This window comes from Tenrec ecaudatus, chromosome 8 (assembly GCF_050624435.1).
Source record: "Tenrec ecaudatus isolate mTenEca1 chromosome 8, mTenEca1.hap1, whole genome shotgun sequence".
Lineage (NCBI taxonomy): Eukaryota > Metazoa > Chordata > Mammalia > Afrosoricida > Tenrecidae > Tenrec > Tenrec ecaudatus.
The window spans coordinates 50,802,409-50,819,025 of NC_134537.1; the positions used below are offsets into that span (position 1 = coordinate 50,802,409).

Sequence of the window (16,617 nt, forward strand, 5' to 3'; positions counted from 1 at the left end):
CTTTGGAAGCTGGCTCTGGGGGTGGGGATGGGAGTGGGGAATGAGACATCTGGGTTAGAAACTTGAATTTGTGACCAATCAATGTGTGGATCCTCATAGGAACACAGGAGGTAGATATTGTTTCCTGGGAAATCAGAAGAGAGGAGGTTTAAGACAGAATCCTAAGACATATGAGTTTATGATGTGAAGAGAAAAAGGATCAGAAGAAGGAATTGAGATGAAGAGGTCAGAGGATCAGGCATGGGGCTAAGTGTTGAAAGAAACCAAGGAGCAGTGAGGCAGAGCGCTTGTTCTCTAAGGGCTTTGTATGAGATTTAGAGAGAATATGACAATTCATAAAATGCAACCATTAGGCAAAAGTCATGTAACACTAATGAGTTCAAAGAAGGGTAAAGAAAGAGTATGAGGTGAGATTTGAACTTAACCTGGAAGGTTGGATTTATATAAATCAGAGAAAATTCAAAGCCATCACATATGTGTGAGAAATCTATATATAATGTCTGTACAAACATGTATACTTTTAAGTAATAGCCCCAGGGCAATAAACTATATACTTTTTAACATTGGCAATTTATTTAATTCCCTTCACTCTCAAGATGGAGAAGCAATATCTATTTCATAGATATTTGAAAGGAAATATCTGGTTGCTGAGACTGCTTTTTACATATTTTTTGTCCTTGAACATGCTTTTTGTTATTGAAATTATTTTCTCTTTTCACATAAAATAATCCAAGTTTTATGTTTGTTTGTTTCTTTAACACTGAAAATGTTGAGCTAATATGGTCCTTGTATGTATGTGTATATGTGGATGCATACATATATATCCAAGATTACTGAAATAATCATATTGGTTATGTGAGTGGTATCCATCTTTAATTTTGGCTTTTATAATTTTTATAAAATGATAAAGCCAAAGGTATGGTTATACACAGAAAATTTCTGTGTTCATAAAGATGTTTATGGAATGTGTTAGGATAATACCATTATGAATTATTATCTGGATTTTCCCTTATTTTTTTACCTTAGTGGTCCCTTCTGAGAGAAGGCCTGGTTGCATAGTGGTTATGTGTCGGGCTGCCCAGAATAAGATCAGAAGTTGCAAACCACCAGCCAGGGCTTTCCATGCCTGTAAAGAGTTACAGTTTGGGTCCCATCAAAGGGGCAGTTCTATCCTCTCATATCGAGTCCTATGAGATGACCATTGACTTGATAGCACTGAGAGGCACATTACCAATAATATGGAACCAAAATATCTGAAAGATTTGCACAGAGAGCTTTCAAACATTTCGTTAGCTATATCCCTCTCTTCTCTTCCTTTCTTCTTGTATTCCATTTTCATCACACATCACCAACCTTGAGTTTACTCAGAAGCAAATTCTAAGTAGAAGATAGTCAGAGTTTCCCCAATCACAGTCTCTTCCAGATGTGGCCGTTGCATTTCTGTGAAATCGTTTTTTAATATATAACAGGCCCACTATACCTAGAAGTATGAGAATCTGCCCTTGGTCACTTAGAATGGGTATTTTGGAGACCAACTAATACCAGGGATATGTCTGCATATTGACTTGCGATCATCGCAGTCTTTTTCTGGTCCTCTACAAGATGGGTCTCAGACTGAAGGAAGACATCGGTTAGGTGTGGAGACAGTCTGCGTGCTTCTGAGGAAGTCTGTGAGTCAGTGCTCAAAGTATGTAGATTGGACCCAAGGTTTCTTCCTGTTCCCACATTTCACTAGGCTCTGGCTGAGTTCTCAACCCTCCCCCCCACCCCCACCCCCACCCCCGCCAATTATGCAGTTGAGTTTCCGGCATTTGGGGAACTCGCAGGGGTCAGCACACCCGCAGTGCAATGGGTGAGCCTCGCCCTGGGAGAACCACCTGGCTGCTCATGGTGCCTCCCTGCCAGGTGAGTATACAGCTGGATCCCTAACTCAAAACCAAGCTCACTGTCACTGAGTCAGTTCCAACTCACAATGACCTTTTAGGACCCAGTAAAACTGCCCCTTCAAATTTCCAAGACTTTAAATCTTTATAAGTAGCCGACAGCCCCATTTTTTCTATGCAGAGTGGCTGGTGGGCTTGAACCACAGAGCTTGTTCTTAGCAGCTCAGTACATAGCCCACCACACTACTAGGGTAGATTTATAGTATACATTTCTAAATGTAGTCACTTCCCATAGCTATTAACCTACTGGAAATCAAATATATTTTCTTGATTTTATCAGGTCTCAAAGTTTGTCAATAGCTATTAGACACTGGATCATATTTAAACTCCTTTACTTGGTTGTTATAATCGTTTTTACTTGCACATAATTGAAAGCATCAACCTATTTTATAACCAGTAGTCCTCCAAACCTCTCATTCAATGGACTTCAATTTGAGTTGCTTGTCTTTAGATATTAAATTGTAGAAGTTCTTTATATATACTGAGTCTAATGAGTCACTCATCAAAGGACATATATGGTATGAACCCACTCATGAAGTATCCAAACAGGCAAATGCATAGACATCAAAATTCATTCGTGGTTTCCAGAGATGCTAAGGAGCAGAGAGGGTAGTGAGGTTTTATTTGCTAAGAGGGATATAAAATTTTGAAAATACAGTGTTGACTGTTGGACTACATAATAGGAATAATTAGTGTTACCTAATTGTATAGATACAATGTGAAAATGGCTAATATTTTGTTATGTGTATAATCTGGATAATCTCTTCCATAGTAATAATTATAAACCTGACCCTTTACTGTCATTTTAGTGCAGTTCAGAAAGCCAAAGGACATTAAGTTCAATCAGTTAAAATCAGTCATCTTTAGGTTGGATATTGTACAGTTAATTTTTTACATCTTAAAAACATTGATTGCTAAACATGCGGGCACTCCACTGGGTGAACTGGACTCTAGTCAACCTCAGATGCATCTAAGGCTTAAGGACATATATGTCGGACAATACATGATGTCTGAGGAAGCAGACAAAGCTGTTCCATGATTGGCGAGCATTTGGTAGGGGGACAAATAAGGTCTTGCTCCATCAATGCCCTGAATGTTGTCTTAAGATGTGTATTATTCTCAATGTAGTAAAGATGTCCATTCTTCCCCAGGCACTACGAAGTTCAGTGCTATCCCAATATAAATACCACCATCCTTCTTCAAAGAATTGGAAAAACTCATTACCAACTTCATATGGAAGGGGAATAAGCCCAGAATTAGCAGAGAACTCCTCAAGAAGGACAAAGTGGGAGGGCTTGCTCTACCTGACTTTAGCACGTACTATACAGCCACAGTAGTCAAAGCAGTGTGGTACTGGTATAACGACACATATTCAGACCAATGTAAAAGAGCTGAAGACCCAGAAATAAAAACATCAGCATACAGGCAGCTGATCTTTGATAAGGGACCAAAAAATATCAAATGAGAAGCAGATGCCATCATCAATAAATGGTGCTGGAAAAAATGGATATCTACCTACAGAAAAATGAAGCAAAACCCTTACCTCACTCCATGCACAAGAATAAACTCAAGGTGGATCACGGACCTTGAGATAAAACCCCAAACAATTAGAACCATTAATGAGGGAACTGGGACAAACCTGAGAAACTTGGCACCGGGATTACATAAGCTATCAGAATAGGGAAAGGTACAAATACAGAGGAGTCACAAATAGACAAGTGGGATATACAGAAGATAAGAAACATTGTGTACATTGAAAGAATTCACCAAGAGAGTAATAAGAGAGTTTACCAACTGGGAAAACATCTTTAGTAATGACACATCAGACAAAGGCTTTATTACTAAAATCTACAATACTTTGAAAGCTCACAATAAGAGATAAACAACTATGAGATACCACCTAACACCTTTAAAGATAGCCCAATTAAAAAAAAATCAGAAAGCAACAAGTGTTGGAGGGGCTGTGGTGAGACAGGAACTCCCATCCACTGCTGGTGGACCTGTAGGTATGTACAGCCACTATGGAAATCAATTTGGCGATTTCTAAAACAGATAGAAATTGAGCTATGATATGACTCGGCAATCCCCTTACTGAGTATATACCCAGAAGAGGCAAGAAACAACCATGGCCAGACATCTGTGCTCCAATGTTCATCATGGCACAGTTCACAATTGCAAGGAGTTGGAAACAACCCAAATTTCCATCAACAGACAAATGGATTCAAAAACTGTGGTACATACATACAACGGAGTACTATGCGTCCCTAAAAAGCAGCGATGAATGCATGAAGCATATTGATACATGGGAAGAATAGTAGGAAATTATGCTAAGTGAAGTAAGCCAAGCACAAAAGGACAAGTATAACATGAGTCCGCTGAGGTAAGTTTATATATATAAAAAAAGAAAGAACAGGAAAGTAAATGCAAAAGGGGTATAGGGAAAAAGCTACTGTATACAACCACTCCAGGGGTGAGGTCCAGGTAGTATGGCAGGGGCCAGATCAAATCCAGGGGTACATATGATAGTGAACTAAAAAGGGGGTGGGGAAGGAGGAAAAGGGAAAGAAAAAAAAAAGATGTGGGACAGGGCAATAAGGCATCGACCCACCCAAGGGGAGGATATTGTTTGTGTCTCCACAGGGAAAGAGGGACCAGACTATGCCAGATGAATGCAGAGTGTTGGCAAGCAGTGGGGAGGCAGTGGAGGGGCCTGCGGGCTTGGCCCCATACCAGCTACACGGACAACTCCTCCTCCCCCCAGAAGAATTTACCTGAGAGGACCGCACTGAAGCTGCAGCTAGGGGCGAGGGACATGTCTGATCAGAACACGTGGGAGCAGATGAAGGGGGAGGAAGAGAGAGTGCAGCACATCCTGGCCCACCAGGCCTGTAGGACGATATCCCCGCTTTGAATATGGCTGATCCCGCTATGATACATGCCGTGCTTTGCTGGCTCAGGGCCCTAAGGGAGGGCAACAATGGAGACTCAGGATCGGGACTGGCCCCAACTGACCCAGGGACACTGAGGCAAACAACTAAAGGAGTGCAGCAGAGCAACCGTGGGAGCAGAGCAGGGAGCCCCCGAGGGAGTGCAAAGGACAGACTCTGGGGCCAGAGAGTGGCACTCCATCGGACATGACTGAAGGACACAACTAGAGATAAAGGAATCAGACCTTGATCTATTTACAGGTTTTTCTTTCTTTTTCAAAATTTTTTCTTTTAATTAATTTATTCTTTTTGGGTCATTGGTTTCCTTTTTTGTTGTCATTGCTGTGTTCTCATTCATTGCCTATCTTGCTATGGCTTGAATTTTGATGCATGTTATTATCTCTACAGATCTATCTAGATAAGATAGAGTGGATGAATAGTCTGGAGGAGAAAACAACAGGACCGATGGTTCCGGGGGGACACAGGAGAGGGGGAGGCAGGAGTATAAAGAGGTGGTACTGACCAACCCAGGGGCAGGGGAGCAACAAGTGATCCAAAATCAGTGTCAAGGGGGGCTGTGAGAGGCCTAATATGGACTCAGCAAAAGCATTGTAACCGAGAGAAAGCACTGAAACCCAAATGAAGACTGAGCATGATACTGGGACAAGAGGAAAATAAAAGGAAATAGAGGAAAGAACTAGGTGACAAAGGGTATTTATAGAGGCCTAAATATGGCAAGAACATATAAAAATATATTTTTATAGGAGGGTGGGGAAATAGATCTACGTGCATATATTTATAGGTTAAGGCAGCAGATGGACATAGGGCCTCCACTCAAATACTTACTCAATGCAAGAACACGTTGTTCTATTAAATTGGCATTCCATGATGTACACCTTCCTAACACAATCACTGAGGAAAAATGTGTGCATAATCAAATGTGAAGAAAGCTGATGGTGCCTGGCTATCAAAAGTTATAGAGTTTGGGGTATTAAAGGCTTAAAGATTAAAAAGCAGCCAACTAGAAGAAGCACACCAGCCTGTCTGACCACAAGATGTAGAAGAGACCAGTTATCAGATATCAAAGGAAAAAAATCATATAAATGGGTGCCCACCTTCCTGATATGATCATCGAAGACAAATGTGTGCATAAGCAAACGTGGTGAAGAAAGCTGATGGTACCTGGCTACCAAAAGATATAGCATCTGGGATCTTGAAGGCTTGAAGATGGGCAAGCAGCCATCTAGCTCGGAAGCAGCAGGGCCCACATGGAAGAAGCAGACCAGTCTGTGTGACCATGAGCTGTCTAAGGGGTCAGATATCAAGCACCAAAGAACAAAAAAAAAATCATATCATTGTAAATGTGGGTGCGTGCAGAGTGGAGACACAAAGCCCATCAGTAGGCAACTGGACATCCCCTACTTAAGGGTTGTGGGGATTTGATGAGCCAGTCATGGTGCAAGGTAGTAATGATGAAACATATAACTTTTCTCTAGTTCTTAAATGCTTCCTCCCCCTCCCTCCCCACTATCATGATCCCAATTCTGTCTTACAAATCTGGCTAGACCAGAGGATGTATATTGGTAGAGATAGAAACTGGAAACACAGGGAATCCAGGACAGATGGCCCTTCAAGAAGCAGTGGTGAGAGTGGTAATGCCTGGACGGTGGAGGGAATGTGGGGAAGAAAGAGGGAAACCGATTACAAGCATCTACATATAACCTCCTGCCTGGGGGATGGAAAACAGAAAAGTGGGTGAAGGGAGACCTCAGACAGTGCAAGATATGACAAAAGAATAATACTTTATGAATTATGAAGAGTTCATGAGGGAGGGGGAAGTGGGGAGGGAGGGAGGAAATGAGGAGGTGATATTAAGGGCTCAAGTAGAAGGCAAATGTTTTGAGAATGATAATGGCAGCAAATGTATAAATGTGCTGGATACAATGGATGCATGGATGGATTGTGAGAGGAATTGTATGAGCACCCAATAAAATGATTAAAAAAAGATGTGTATTATTCTAGCAAACCTGTAATGGCCATTATGTTTTACATGGGTTTTATTGATTTCAGAGCAAATCTAAGAGGTGTTATGCCAGGCATCCACAAACTACAGCCGTGGGCCACATGCAGCCCACTGAGGACATTTTTCCAACCCACCAGGTGCTTTTGCCCCATTTTGTTTTTTTACTTCAAAATAAGATGTGTACAGTGTGCATAGGAATTTGTTAATAATTTTTTTAAAACTATAGTCTGGCCCTCCAATGGGTTTGAGGGGCAGTGAAGTGGCCTCATGTTTAAAAAGTTTGAGGACCCCTGTGCTATGCCATTGGGTGTTATTTGTCTGCCAGTAGAGGCCTGTACCACCAGCTTTACCACATCTAAGTTTAAACTACCTCGGACATATTGTTCTTGCTCTTTTCAAGGAAGCTCATTCTATCTTCTTAAATTAACCACTTGGGTTTTGGGACCATGTCCTATAATGAATCATTCTAAATTCCCACTATACCAAATGAAACATTTGGTAACGAATACCTGTGCTTTTATTGCTTGATTTTATTGTCATTTTTGGTATTGGTTAACCATCTGGTAGGCTTGGTTCTACCAACATTTGGCTTTCCATGCAATGCTTGTCTCTTTTTGCTACATAGAACAGAATTTACTGTAATTGCCATTTATATGACCATAGATAATGATATGATAAAATTATTGTAGCAACCTAGCTACCTCTTGATAAAAGAGGTATAAATGCTTTATAAATTATTTAAACTACCACAGTGCTCGTTAACTGACTTTGTATTTTCTACTTAAAACCTTAGATGGTTAATAGGACTTTTTGAGGCAGCGAACTCATTAAGGTAGTACAAATATGTGTTGGACACACAACTTTGTAATAAAATATCCTAACAACAGTGAGAATGTGGAGGTGGAAAAGGTCTTTGAAATCACTTAATACATCATTTTATTTAGAAAGGAAAGTGAGTATCACAGAATGGTAGTTTATTAAAACAGTGTTCTTGCTTTGAGGGAGGGCATGAGCAGAGGCTGGACGTCCATCCACTATCTTAGTTTATTGTCATATAAATATATAAACCTAGGCCAATACCTCTATTTTTATGAATTAAAGTATTTACATATGTACACACCTATGCCCATAGTTGTGCATCATTCCTCTGTTTCCTTTTACCTCCCACCTGCCCTCATCCCTCTCGCCCTACTTCAGCTTCTTAGTACTTCCTCTCAGCTAGATTGCTGTTGCTCCAACACCCCCAGGATCCCTACATCCTCCTTGTTGATTTTAATTTCCTAGTTATTCCCCAGTCTATGGCGTTGTTTGCTATGGCATTGTTTGCTCACCACTCCCTCCCCGCCACACCTCCTCCTTCTCTGCCAAGTCCCTCAGGGACCATCACTCCCACTGCTTTCTTCTGGAGCTTGCTTTCCATGCCTATCATATATAAATAGGCAAACCAAGAATAACAGAGACCAAACCACCCTCCCCACACAATTGCTGGAGGCAAAATGGGTAAACAAGCAAATGTGAAGAAAGAGGATAGTGATGGCTATTAAATGATAGCCCTCCTGGGGTCTTACAGGCTTGAAGTTAAACAAATGGCCATCCAGCAGAGAAACAACAAGCCCGCATGGAAGAAGCACACCAGCCTGTGCAATCATGAGGTGTCACCAGGACTGGATAAAAGGCATCAGAACACCCAAAACAAACAAAAAGAAACCTATATTGTTGAGAACAAGGGGGTTTGGAGCATAGACCCCAAACCCATCTGTAGACAATGGGACATCCCCTCACAGAGGGGTCATAGGAAGGGGTGAGTCAACCAGGGCACAGTAAAGCACCAATGAAACACAATATTCATCTGGTTCCTTGAGACTTCCTCACCCCTCACTATCATGACCCCAGTACTGCCTTTCACTGCAGGCTAGACCAGAGCATGTGCACAGGTACAGATAAGAGATAAGAGCTCAAGACACAGAATCCAGGAACAGAAATGGCAGTAGCGATACCAGAAGGGCAGGGGTAAGGTTGAGAGAGGAGGGGAGGAAGGAGGAACCAATCACAATAATTGACACATAACCACCACCACCACCCCCTTCCAGGGGGACAAACAACATAAACCAAGAGGGAAGGCAGACAGTGGTCAGTGTCAGATAAGAAAATAATAATAATTTAAAATTTATAAAGGGGTCACGAGGGTCAGGTAAAGGGAGGAGAAAAAATTGGAGCTGGTACCAAGGGTACAATAGAAAGTAAATATCTAGAAAAGATGATGGCAACATATGTACAAATATGCTCGATACAATTGAAGTATGGATTGCTAGAAGAGCTGTAAGAGCCCCAATAAAATGACCTTTTAATAATAATAAAAAATAGTTCTAGAAGTCACCAGGATCACAAAAAGTAAAAAGGAAAGGAAATTAAGGCACAGAACGCTGCAGTGACATCAATGAGGTCCAGGATCACTGAGCAAATGATTAGACCACCTATCTCCAAACCAGTGCCTTTTCATCTGCTTGGCCAGCCAAACGGAAACTGACATAAATATGAGGAACAGCAAGGAAACAAGTCAAACCTCCACTGTACATAGTATGCTCACACTCCTTGCCTGTCACATATGATAGTTATGTATACTAGTGTTGGCTGAAAGGCCTACGCACCCACGCAGAAGAGTACTGAAAGCCAACACCGCCGATGCTGTCCAACTGCCAGCCACACATCAATGCGATCTCTCTGAATATTATAAGCTGGCAGTGCCACTCTGGGTCAGGAATGTGGCAGGTCATATTGAACATCAATACAGCTGCGTGGGCCATTTAGTCTGTGTTTAGACAGATTGGCAGTCCATGGCATACTCAGAGAAAGGAGATCTATTTCATGTGCTTTAATGTTTGTGGGAGCAACCGTGACATCATTGTGACTCCTAGCGAACTTACAGGAATGAGCTGAATTGCCCTTGTAAGTTTCTGAGAGTAATTTTAAGGGAGTAGAAAGTCACATCTCTCTTCTGATGATGACTGATGGTTTCAAACTGCCGACTTCGTGGTAAGCAGCCCAGGAGCTAGCCCAGTACGCCACCATGATTATTCCATTTTAATTCTGTTAAAGTTACTTAGTCCTGCATTTAATACTGTTTTGCTTCTCTCTTAAACGTACTTTCCGAGTTGCAAAAATATTCATAATTTGAATGATGGTAATAAAGATTGATAGGAAGATCTGGGAAACAGGTGACATAAAAATTTGAAATTTTATGTCCTTCGCTCTGGGGCAAATTTATACCTGCAAAGAGAACCATAAATGTTACTGGAAAGGGTGGAGGAGGGGTTCAGGGCAAGGAGGAGGTCGGGAAAGAAGGAGAACCCCTGCACACCAGAGGACGGGTACCAGAGGAGGGCCTCGGGTGCACACACGGAGCTCAAGTTTGCAGCGCAGTGTGGAAAAAGAAGAAGACACAGTAGCCCGCTCTTCCTCACATGCAGCCTCGATTTTCCTCTTTTAGGGCTTCAGGAGATGGTAGCTTGTCTTTATCTGACTGTTTGGATGTTATTCAGCTTTGAACTGTCTAAAATTCTGGTAGTTAAAAAGATAGCGCTTTCTGTGCTCTTTGCTTGGGGATAAAGGAGAGACACTGGGCATTCCTAGCTCCAAGTGATTTGATTATTTTTATTATTGTCTCTAAGTGTAACATGCAAATTAAAAGACTGCATATACACACTCTTACCCACACATTGCAGGCAAAATTTCCCTTCCATAGACATTGTGACACTTCTAAAAATATATATTTTCTAATAAATTATTACAAGCAAAATTTAAGTGTTCACTATATAGAAAATGATACAAGCAGGCATAGGCTACAAACAATGGATCTTAAAATCTGATTTCCATAAAAAGGATTTTTAAGAAGTTTCCCTGTGAATTGTCTTGATTTAATTTCTGTGGAAAGTGCTATTGTACAGCCATTGTAAACTTGTGTGGCTAGATGGCATTTGGTTCCATTGCACATAGGCTCGCTATCAGTCACAAGCTACTGGACAGAGAACCAACTTTGTCACCCAAACCCCGTCTGCAGGTCTGGCTTTCCACTCATAGTTTGGATAATGTCCTGACTGGCACAATTCTTCTTCAGTCTATTTATTCACCTTTCAAATAATATTAGAAATACTTTCCAAAAGAAAACACACAACAGCCCTCCCTCCGATTATACCCTTCCATAGCACTCTAAATGCATCACGTGTGGAAGATAAGGGTGGGCCATCTCTTATAAAAATCGAGCTATTATTACTGATTTCGCCATCGTTTTGTCCCTGGGCAGTATATTCACATAGCTGTGGAGCTCCAGTTTTGAAAATGCAGACGACAAGAGGAGCTAGACTTCTAGCACTCGCTTAGAGCAGGCAGTTTCCTTTTCACACAGTGTTCTAAAGCCATGGAAAATCCCCTGCTTCCCACAGAGTCTTGTAAGAAAGGTGCTTTAAGGACAAGTTCAAAATATTCACGGAGCCTCCTTCATCCCAATTCTGTCTTGTGTTATCTGAATACATTACCTTCGTGCTATTTGCCTCCTGCTTGCCTGTCTCTGTGAACAAGAAGGTTGCGATCCAGGGCACTGAGAATGTCCAATGTGACAGGGAAACCCAGTGGAAGAGTGTGGCAGCTGTGGTGCTTTCTACATTAGAGGAGATGGATGGTGGCAGGAGTAATTGCAATTGGGCAAGGTTTCTGCAGTTTACAGCAAGTACACTCTTTCTTTAGCTAGAATCCCATTGGTGTATCTTGGTTGGGTGTGGAGTCATGGGATTTGTGTGTGTGTGTGTGTGTGTGTGTGTTTGTAGGTGTAAGTCTCTATGAATTTGTTGTTGGGGTTGGTGTGTCACATCTAACACATAACACTTAAGCATAATGGAACACAACATTGCCTGGTCCTGCCCCATTCTTACACTAGTTTACTGAGTTTCAGCCCATGGTTGTGCCCATGACCTAAATCCATCTCAAGGAGGGGCTCCCTCACTTTCAGTGACACTCTACTTTACCAAGCATGGCACTTTTCAGCAGTCGCTCCCTCCTGAAACATGTCTGACTCATAGCAACCCTCTAGGACAGGATAGGACTGCCCCTGTGGGTTTCCAAGACTGGGCACAGCTTTATGGGAGTAGAAAGCCTCATCTTTCTCCTTCAGAGTGGCTACTGGTTTTATACTGCCGACCTTGTGCTTAACAGCCCAATTTGTAATCCCTCTATGCCTATCAGTAGGAATTTATTTGATAGCAATGATATTTTTTAGATGATATGTCCAAAGTAATCGAGAGTAATTCTCACCATTGTTGCTTATAAGGGGGATTCTGGCTGTACTTCTAAGTCAGATTTTTTTTGTTGTTGGTTAGCTAACATTTCTTGGTGTATATTTATTGGAAAGACCAAATGTGTCCAGTCATCTTCAGTCTGCCTTTTTAACATTTGGAAGAGGTCATTTGCAGCAGAGTTTCCTAATGCAACATGCTGATAGTTTGACTGCTGCATACATGAGCAGTGATTATTCATCAAAGAAAATGAAATCTCTGACAATGACAATTTCTTTGTTATTAACCAGGATGTTGTTTATTGACCTATCCAAAGCAAATGCCCAGGTTTTCTGAGGCAGCTCTGAGGACATTTGAATTCTCAGCCTTTTGGCTAATGGTTGAACATTTAACTGTTAACATATGTTAACACATGATGCACAGCTGGGTTCCTCACACTTGCCCGATCGGTTTTGAATCTTCTCGTGTCTCCCTTCTCTTGTGCCTCTGTCTCTTGACTCTCTCCCATTGGCCTTATTCTCTCTGCCACCGCCACAGGTCAGATGGGTTAGTGTTCAGCTAGGTTACCGCAGCAGGTTCTTAGTCAGCTCACTGTCCTCTGACTTATTGACCCAAACCAAACTCAGTCATCAAGTCAATGCTAACTCACAGCAAGCCCCTGTGGGTTTCTGACACGGTAACTGCACTCAGATCACAGCCCAATGCCAGCCACTACACCACCAGGGTTTATCCTATTGAACAGAGAGCTGCCAAATATTCTTGAAAAGAAACTAATTTTTTCTTACTTATTAGCTGAGGATTTACAGTGAATTAGGCTCCCACTGAAGACTACTTATACACATTATTCTGTTTTCCACTTTGTACCAGTACTCTCATTCTCGCCGTCACCTCTGCTGTTTCCATTGCACGAACCTTGCTTGCCCTTTTTGTCTTCGCGTTTTTGCTTTGCAGTAAATGGTGACTGTGTGATCTCATATACTGAATTATTTAAGAAGCATATTGTTCATGGTAATATTTACAATCCAATCTGTTTGGCGGAAAGTTGACCTTGGGGAGTGGTTTTAGTCCTTGGCCAAAAGGAGATTTCCGGATGATAGTCTACGGCATTCCGTCTCTATTAGTCCAAAAATCTAGTCTTTTTAGTTTTGGTTGACATTTTCCTGCCAATTTAGTTGAGACTTTCAATATTTTCTCTGTTTGGTAGTGGACTATCGTTTGATTCTTCCTGGTCTCAAGTCAGAAGAGGCTTTAGATTACAGGCCATTAGTCCTGCGGACATGGTTTCTTCCTTCAGTTTTTGCTTTCTTTCATTGGCTCTTAGATAGTTATTCACAAGTTTTTAAAGCCATGGGCATTACTCAGTAAAGCATGGTGTAGAGTACTAACATTATGGGCGATGCCAATCTAATCGACTACATTACCTTTTGGCACTATGATTCTAACTCCTTTAACTAGGGTTTAAAGGCTCAATCCTTTAAACAACTCTGAGTTGTTTGGGAAATCTCCATAACTGTGCCCCCTGTCTAGGGATATATAGAGACCTAGAGGAGTCCTGTTGGTGCAGTGGGTAATGTGTTCAGGCTGTTAACCTTAAGGTTACAAGTTCAAACACACTAGCCCTTCCATAGGAGAAATTTGAGGCTATTTGGTTCTATAAACATTTAGTCTAGGAAATTCTATGGAAACACATAGGATTTTCCACATAGGAAAAACAATTGTTGAGAATCGTTTTTTGTTTGTTTGTTTGATTGATTGATATACCTACATCTATAAATGATGTACTAATATATGCCTTCATTTTCTATATCTATATACTTCTGCATAGTAGAAAGAAGAAATATTATTAATACTATTGTTGCAAAATCAATGATAGGCTGTCATTCTTGACCATCATTCTCAATGATTTCTTTCTTCACATTTTCTCCCTTTCCTTTCTCTTTTTCCTCTGTTCCTTATGCTCCCCCCCTTTGTGTTTTCTCTTTTCTGAGAGAACAATACTCACACACACTGTATGGCCAGCAAGGTCTTTAATGCTATGGCTCTTTTCATAATATTATCTCCCATCATCACGCAGTTTGTTTCTATAGCTCCGATGTCTACATAGGAGACCCTTCTACAACTGAGACTTCAATCTCCACAGTCCCATGTCTTGCCATGCTATCTTCTACTATTGGAACACCCGCCATGACAGTCACTCGCGTGTCCAAGAAGACCGTGATTTCTTTACTCTTCACTGAGCTATCCTTGTCATTTCCCATTGTCACGTTGCATGCTTTCCGGCTAACCCTATGCTATGTCACCATGTCCCTTCTGCAATCCTACCTCTATGAAGCTTCACCTCAACCACCAGGATGAGTTATCGGTTTTATCTTCTGAGTTACTCTATACTCAGAAGTTGAACACCTGTGGAGAGCAGCCAGTGCATCCTATTTACTCTTGTGATTTCAACACTCAGCACAGTGATGGCCACATTACAGGTCCTGGGTCATTTTATATAGAATGATGGACTGGATGAATATTGGAAACTTTCCTGCACCTCCATACCTGATCACACACAATTCTGTTTTGCCAGGATTGACCTACACACCTCCTTATTGAGCATTCTACTCTTCTTTCAAAAGCCAATTTGGGAGTCTCTTACAAAGACTTTCTGAGAATTCCAAAAGTTTACAGCTAGGGCACTTTATTAGATCAAACAATAATTCCTTTAAAACACTTGTATCATTATGTCATATTTGCCTTTCTTCAGAAAGGCTGCAAGTGTCTTAAAAGGAAAAATTATATTCTTTCAGTTACTTATTCTCTTATGCATAGCACAATTCATGACATGTGGTATGCAAGCAATACATATTTTGGGACCTCATTTAGTAGTCTTCAAGAATATGCACTCTAAGGAATAGACATAAAACATTTTGGATTATAAAATTAGGCAGTCTTAAACCTAATCTCATCAGCAATTTTTATTTCATAAACAGCATCATTTTTCAGCAAGTATTCAATATATGGTCACTGTGAGCCTGACATAATAAATAACATCACAAGTGAGACCAACAGGTAAAAGAAAGTATCTATTTTTGGAGAAATTAATCACAAACTATTTTGGAAGAAAATCTTACACATGGACAGAAAACAATCAAAAGGCAACATATAAGCAATTGCTTTGTAAAATGTTGCATTTATAAAATATGTTTTACACACAGAAAAGAAATCTACCCTCTAAAGGCAAGTTGTGATAAATCCTTGTGTAAAATGAATAATCACAGGCAATTGGAATCATCCAGAATGATGGACTAAGCCTTAAAGGAACCCAGTGCTCCTTAGTGTTTTGCAAATATACAAATGATTTAGAAAGAGAGGTGGATTCTCTCTCCTAAGTCCTACTTTGACTCGAATAAAGTCTTAATCTCCTTACTCCAGTTTTCAAAATATTATCCCATTTTGAATTTTACTGTTCTAGACATTTCTTAAATTAAAACCAACAGGCCTATGATCCATTACATTTTTTTGATCCATTACATTTTAAGTGAAAATAAAATGAAGAGATTATTACCAACAAATTTTGGATCACATAACATCTCTTGCTTAGCATTTTATATCATTACAGCGGTCTCATAAAACCTTCTGCCTGAAGGAGGGTGTGAGAGGCCTGGTAGGGATTCTGCAAGGGCAATGTAACCGAGAGAAAGTACTGAAATCCAAATGAAGGCTGAGCATGATAGTGGGTCAAGAGGAAAGTAAAAGGAAATAGAGGAAAGAACTAGGTGACAAAGGGTATTTATAGAGGTCTAAATACTGACATGTACATATGTAAATATATTTATATAGGATGGTGTGGAAATAGATCTATGTGCATATACTTATAGGTTTAGTATTAAGGCAGCAGATGGACAATGGACCTCCACTCAAGTACTTACTGGCAAGAACACATTGTTCTATTAAATTGGCATTCCATGATGCGCATCTTCCTGACACAATCACTGAGGACAAATGTGTGCATAAGCAAATGTGGTGCAGAAGGCTGATGGTGCCTGGCTATCAAAAGTTATAGCATTTGGGGTCTTAAAGTCTTAAAGATAAAAAAGCAGTCATCTAGCTCAGAAGCATTAAAGCCCACATGTAAGAAGCAAATCAGCAGCGTGTGTGACCACGAGACGTCGAAGGGATCAGTTATCAGGCATCAAATAACAAAAGAATCATATCATTGTAAATGTGGGTGAGTACAGAGTGGAGACTCAAATCCCATCAGTAGGCAACTGGACACCCCCTTACTGAAGGGTTGTAGGGAGGAGATGAGCCAGTCAGGGTGCAGGGTAGCAACAATGAAACATATAACTTTCCTCTAGTTCTTAAATGCTTACTCTGCCCCCACTATCATGATCCCAATTCTACCTTACAAATCTGGCTAGACCAGAGGATGTACATTGGTACAGATAGCAACT

The 16,617-nt window shown here is 40.8% G+C and overlaps 1 protein-coding gene and 1 pseudogene across 5 annotated transcripts in view; both read right to left on the bottom strand.

The window, feature by feature from the left end:
* Positions 1-16,617, bottom strand: part of MYT1L (myelin transcription factor 1 like) — a 286,534-nt gene that overhangs the window by 249,811 nt on the left and 20,106 nt on the right. The gene's annotated exons all lie outside the window — the stretch shown is intronic.
* Positions 1,784-1,913, bottom strand: LOC142455624 (U1 spliceosomal RNA; annotated as a pseudogene).